Raw genomic sequence first — 7,098 nt, 5'->3', positions numbered from 1 at the left:
CGTGAGGTATCGATAACCAACTGAACGGCGAGTAGTATGGAGAAACTAATAGTATTAGGTTATTTTTACCCTGAAAAAAAGGAGACTGAATAATTTTCAACTTTCTAAAGTAGTATAAGATTGGGTCGAAACGATATAATACTGCTCTATGCAAGCACATGCGTCATTTAAAGTCTGCAACAATCGTTAAAACTGTACATGTTTGCAAACCGTTCCAACCCCATCCGCAAACCGCAGAAACATAATTCTGGACAGATTTGTAGCTCTCCCATCATTTGTCACCGCGACCGGTGGCATGTCTTCTGCAACGACATGTGAACGGAAGCCAAGGGCTAAGTTATTCATTGCTCGGCACTGCTAATGGATTTAGTCAACGTTTGTTGGACGCCGAAACAGTTTCCTTTCCGAACAGATGCCAAACGGGTGAATTACGAATGTTGATACCGTCTGATCCAGTTGCAACACTTCCACTACGAAGCCCTTGCCAGCCGTGTACCCTTCCGTCCATCAAAGGAGCAAAGTCGGTCCCAGCTCGAGCCATCGGACGGCACCGCCAGCAATCGGTGCGGGGTTCTTAATTGCAAACCGAAGAAACCGCAACATGAATCCCATAAATCGGTACCGGAACCGAAATTCACCTCCGTTCTGGTGCGGGCTCAGCTCACGAAAGTGTGTTATTCTCCTAGTCAACCCGGAACATTAGAAGTGACACTTTGCTCATGAATGTATCGAGTGTTGCGAGAGAGAGTTTTAATGGTAATCAACCGGAAGTTCAAGCGCTGCTTGTGCCGTATTCCTTGGGAAAAGACGGTTTGCTAGATGATACCTGCACGTGTCGATCGTGTGCCAAATCCGTGTGCTTTCAACTCGGTAAACTTCTGCAGCACACCGAAAAACATTCGGCTGGACAGCCAGCCAGTGTATAAAGTTACTTAAGGCCATGAACCCTTTTTCAATTGTAGAACAAAATCTTGAAGACGAACTTATGGCAGGGAACTCACTCCACGCGTCTGAATGATGGCAGACAGTCGGGGTAGGATTTCATCGACTTAATTGATAAATTGTGTTTTGGGCAATAAATGTGATTGTTGTTCTATTAGAGACTTAGGTACGAGAATGGGTCCTCCACCGGCCCATTAGAGGAACACTTGCGAACGGCAGGGATTGGTAGACTTCAAGAGTCAGAGAATTAAACCTCGAAAATCGATGTCAATCGTAAGCTTACAATTTGCGGGAAGGATCGAAGGAATGAAAAATGAAAAATGGAACTGATCCATGGCGGTAAAATGGAAGTTTATATTGAGAATTTAAAACATTTTGGATAGTACTAGTTTTTCATAGATTCATAGAAACACTATTAGTGCGAAGCTAATTCATAGAAACACTATCAGTGCGAAACATTCTGTATCATAACATTTGACATTCCAATTTGCTACAAAGCATCATATGATGCAATAGATTGTCTGGATAAATCAAATCCAGTTTGAACGAAAATGGAGCGTCCAAATTTGGTTTCCTTTATGCATGGTTTAACGGGTCTCTCGATGTGTTCCCGTCGACAGCACTGACGCTTCGGAAGCCATGTTTGTTGAGCATGAACGCGTAAGACAAAAAGGGGCCACAAATTTACTTCTCCGACCAATTTGTGCGGTTCCGTTGGGCGCGTGCAGGTTTAATATTTTCCCAAAGCGACACTCAAATACGACTGGCGACGCCCATCCGTCGGCCCTCGCCTCGAGCGGCTTTTCCAAGCAGATCCTCAAAAACACGTGCAGTTGAACTGATAAAGTCCTCTTGCCCCCCGGGTGCCACACACACACCGTCCGCCCTCTCGCGAGCGCTAAAGGATGCGAAACGGTGGAATAGGAACCGTGTTTACAAACGTAGTCACCGCGAAAGCGATTACGACTGCCGGTAAATCGTTCTGCCACGGGTAGAATGTGGAAAATTCACCAAGGTTTGGAGACGGTGTAAGGGCGGCCGTGGGGCCCGGTGGTGACGATGAGTGAGTTCGAAATGGTTGATGAGCTTCACGGTTTTCACGGTTGCGACGCCTTCAGACGCACGCTCGATAGGGTTTCGCTTTGATGTTTAAATCCTTTCCCCAGGGCGGCCTGGCGTGCTGGCTCTCTTAAGCTTTCCATTTTCCGCATTTGCTCCCACCGCAGCGCAGCGGGCCAGACAGACAGACAGACCGCCAGACAGATGGAGAATCGGAGTCAGAACCAAGCCCACTGAGTGGGTGGAAAAGTACGATTAGACGTTTGAGGTAGCGGGGCGAGAAAAAAGAACACAGTGGTAACGATGCCTACTTCAGTGACTGATAAAAAAGAAAAAAACGCAAACCGGTTTCACGGTGAACAATTTTTCAAAGATTATTCTAATGAAATGTTACGAGTTAACGATGGCGCCGCGTAGGAGTGCCATTGAGGTGCGAACCGTTTAGATGAGATACATAATCATGAAACGCGGCTTTTTCTCCTGCCTACAACGATAAGTGGAAGCAAAATGTATTTTTATTCTGATTTTAAGTACATATAGCAATTACAGGGCGTTAAATCTTGAAACGAGTTGGTGTGGAGTTTTATCACATGAACTAACTAAAATGGTGGATTCAAAGGTTCTTACTTTTCTCCACTTACAATACGTTGAAACGATATTCGTGTTGTATTCATTCTAATATTGGTTTTAGATTTTCCAACAAATTTAACCATTTGCATCATACTTTATTTACACAAAATATTCAAGGCCTAGTTTTTTCTTCTCTAACTGTTTTTCAATCGGCGCACAATAGATTGAGAACCAGTCTAGAAGGTTTGTAACTGCCCAGTGGATATGCAGAGGTTGATCGGAATGGGAATGAATCGAAAAACAATAAATCTTTACCCGTTCTCCAAAAGGTATGTGCTAAAAGGAGAACATTTAGAAAATCCAGAAAATCTATGCCAAACATAAATTTGAGCTGGCAGCAATAGATGCCGACATCATCTGCTACATGAAATAGGACTTGATATCCGAACCTGAGTGTGAAAAAACGGCCAATTGGAATGGGATAGTTTGGTGAGAAAAATAAAATTTATGAAAAGGAGAAAGGTATATCATGTGAGATAAAATGTCTATCTAGAATCATCTATAGATATTGGAACCTACAAAATATGATATTTCGAAGCAGATATTCGATTTTATTCAATTAAATTGATCTAAACCCAAATAAACAAAATTAATAATTCTGATATTATGGTAATCATCTTCAAAACACAAATGTCATGTCAACAAAAGATAATAAATAATGAATGCGACACAAACATCTAATCATGAGCTCAAAAACCCGAAATGAGATGGTGTAGGAACAAAATTCCTCCATCAGCAATACAAATCTCCGTTAGCTTGCCTGTACCAAAATTAGAAGGAAACCTGTCAATTGAATTTGTGAGACTGGCTTTGAATTCGACCGCATCTGAACGTGCTTGAAATTTTAATGTCCTCAGTGTTCGACAACAAAATCACGTCCAATTCTATTAGCTATGATGCCATCGCCTTCAATGATTAAAATTAGGCCATCGTACTCATGTCACATCTTATGACGTGTGGGTTTGAAGAGTGGCGTTGATAAGGCATCTCCTGTGGAATACTCAATGAGGGAAAGATAGCTGGCATTGTGGATAGCATTGAAATCTTGTAGGCATTGAAAAGGATCCACAACACATCATCTTAGTGCCTATTTATACAGGAGATCGGAATATTTTCGTTCTTAATTTGCATAAGCTTCACAATTTCTTTAAATCTCAACCAACATCCTGTGCTCTGATTAATGCCATGGTTGAAAGCGAAACACGGAAAACGTCAAGCCCGCTACATCCGCACTTAAATCTCATTGCATCCTTTCTCTTCCTTGCCAAAAGCTGGCAAGATTTGACAGATAAAAACTGCAACCTATTGCAGACCGGAAACGAGCGCATAAGAAGCTTGCGGTTTGAACCATCCATTCACGCGCGGCGTCACTCAGCGCTGTCAGCCATCCGGTGGCGCGATCCGGTGATGACGTCGAGGAGACGACACTGACGCCAGGTTTTAAGGACGCTTAACTTTCGTCGGCAGAAAGAAAAATCCCGTCACCAACGAGCGCGACCCGGCACTTCATTGAGCGTACGTTGATAAACTCGCGTACCTTTTGCGCCTGACAGCGACAGTGTGCCGGCGAACGGCATTAAATGATAATTTCATTCGTCATCCGGACCCGTCCCCGGCGGGAGGGGATGCAAGCACCGGTGCCCGACGCAACTGTCTCGTCCGTCAATCCGTGCATCCGACAATCATTCAGTCACCGTTCGGATGACAACCTGCCGGATGCTGCAGCGTCACTTGCGTCAATGTACTTTTTTGTTCGCCCCGAAACCGAATGGTGTGATAACTTCATGCTTATTCACTTCATTGTGAAAATGGTTTCGGGTTCTCGATGGGGATGAAACCGCGCTCCACCATCCTTTGAAAGGATTTGGCGAGCTTCAAAATTACGGTGAACTCGTTTTTTTCTGGCTTATTTCAGTATGTTCACAAGAAATTATAGCAAAGAATTTACTCCTGACGGCTTTTTAAAACCATACAATCTCCGTAGTTCCTTGACCATCCTTCGTTCATCCTTAGGGGGCAAAAAGTTAGATAAAATATGTCATAGGAAACTTATGTTTGAAAGTTTTCCGAGTTCCGATGCAATAAAAATGAATGTTAAGGTGATTTATATAACAACTCCAACCAAACCACCACGGGCAATGCAAAAGTAAAACCAGTAAATCCGTATGAGATTTTCAAGCATATTTTGTAATAAAAAACTTCTAGGAAAAACTTTGTTTTAAAAGAAAACAAACTACTTTAAGTCTTGAGATGCATCCAAGCGGGTAGCTACAACCAGTTGTCCTCTTGTGATTTAAGCTCTCCATCAGTGTAAAAACCTAAATGTATTTTTTTTCTCTACAAACACGTCCCCAAGTCCCATTTCGCATTTCGTTAAACCAAAGAATTGCCAACGAACTTTGGGCGGGTGGAGTGGAACACTTTTCGGAAGAAAGCTGAAGGACGCGACAATCCAGGATGCGGCGAATGAAAAATGCGACAAGGATGAGCGGTGTCATTGCTTCCCATAATTCTGTGAAATATGGTAGTTTACTTTTTCTTGGTTTTTAAAGCTCGCCTGCCCCGCGTTATCTCGGACCGCTTCCTCAGCGCGGTCGCTTCCTCATTACCAAGGATCCCCCCGCAGCCGCGGCCCGCCTTCGCCGTGACATTTTGCACAATCCGTGCGCGTACTGCTCCGCTGATGATGTATGGCAAATCGTTTCGAGACGTGTTTCTTCTTCGCCAGGACACGCCAAGACACTGCCACGGGCACAAAGCGGACTCCGTGAATGGAACTGGCCCCTGTCGTCGCTCGTTGCCCCCGCTCAGAGATGTCGGGGGACGAGGTTCTAATGCGCACGTCGCTCTGCTCATGCAGGAATGAAATATGACGCCAACCGTTAGGGCAGCAAGGGCAGGGCGTACTGTGTTTACGGGAATGCCGCTCGCTCCTTTCGTCCAAGAAGTTGGCTTGCCTCCCGCACCCTTGGGGAGGGGGCCATAGGCCTACACCAGCGTGCCGGTGCCACGATGGTAATTAAGGTTATTTATGGCGGTAATCGAGAATTTTGCGCGAAAGCGGACTCTCGTGTGTCTCGAGTGGCGACTCAGTGCGCTAGCGACGGGTGGAAAAGGTCGCAACCGTAAAGTACCTTCGTCGTTAGGCAAAGGCCCGGTGCAATTGGTTCGTCACACACAAAAAAGAAATAATCCAAGATGCATGCGAGAAAAACCAGCCGAAAAATAGCAGCGCAACAACAAGGAAGCCCCATGCCAAAGAATTCGATGAACAAGGAGCACCATTGTAAAAGAAGGAAATAATTTAGCAATGCCAGTGAACCACACCACACGCAAACGAAAACAACCGTCTTAAGTGAACCAAGAAGCAGGCTCTTAATTCTGAGTGAAATCTTGTCTGTATTTAGTAGTATTTATTATTTGGAAATGGAGAAACTTTAAGGATAACATTCGGTTTGTGCTCTGTCAAAGTAAATAAATGACTGTAAACCTTAACAGATAAAACAACTATGTACAACTGTATAAAACTGTGGTAAACAATGCATAAAAACATAATTAGATATACAAAAATTAAAATTTGCACTATATCCCATAAAGATAATAAGGAAATAGAAGAAGAAACAAAACCACAAAAAAGTTTACTAAATATTTATTTTATTTTACATGCTTGAATTGGACATCATGGTATATCGTTAAGAAAAATGTTAACCTTTTCTGGCTGCCATGTGGTAGTAGACTAGCTGAACATGCTAGGAAGGATACGAAACTGCAAAATGTATGGAAAAAGACAGGAATCGTATGTAGAAACGAAACGTCTAATAAAGGAGCTATCTAAGACACATGACAACGTAAGTGCCCCGTCTGGATGGACCGTTTATGCGTGTACGGAGGCCGTAAAAGGATCAAGTTTCCTCGCTCCTTGGTTCCTTTTACCTGTGGCTGAACGTTTACTCCATGATATGGCCCAATGACTGTATCGGTGCAAATCACGTACCGGAATGAGATGCCGACGTCTGATAATGAAGCGCGCCGGGACGAAGAAAACAAAGGCTTTACGTCGAGGGAGGACCGTCCTCCGGTAGGTCCTGTTTTCGGTCGACCTGTTGCACGGTGTTACTTCCGGCAGTCGGTACCAGCGCACAGTCACTCCTAATTAGACTTTAACGCTATTGGGCTCGGGGCTGACTGCGCAAAAGTTGCACACTACTTCCTCCGGGGTCGAGCGTGTCGAGGCGGAAGTTGGCTTTCCCGGGAGTACGGTTTCAACCTTCGCCTACCAAAGCAGTTCCCCGGGACTCGCACGCACAGGCGCTAGTGTGTGCAGGAGGCATGATGATGTATTCTCTTGCTCCGAACTACTTGTTCTTTGGTTTCCTTTTTTCCGTTCCTTGAACGCGCTCCTTGGTTGGCGCGCTTGAACCTCTCCCCAAATGGACAGGCAACCGGAAGAGACCGCTTTACGAACCC

Source organism: Anopheles ziemanni, chromosome 3, assembly GCF_943734765.1.
Source record: "Anopheles ziemanni chromosome 3, idAnoZiCoDA_A2_x.2, whole genome shotgun sequence".
Taxonomy (NCBI): domain Eukaryota; kingdom Metazoa; phylum Arthropoda; class Insecta; order Diptera; family Culicidae; genus Anopheles; species Anopheles ziemanni.
This window is presented reverse-complemented; position numbering follows the sequence as displayed.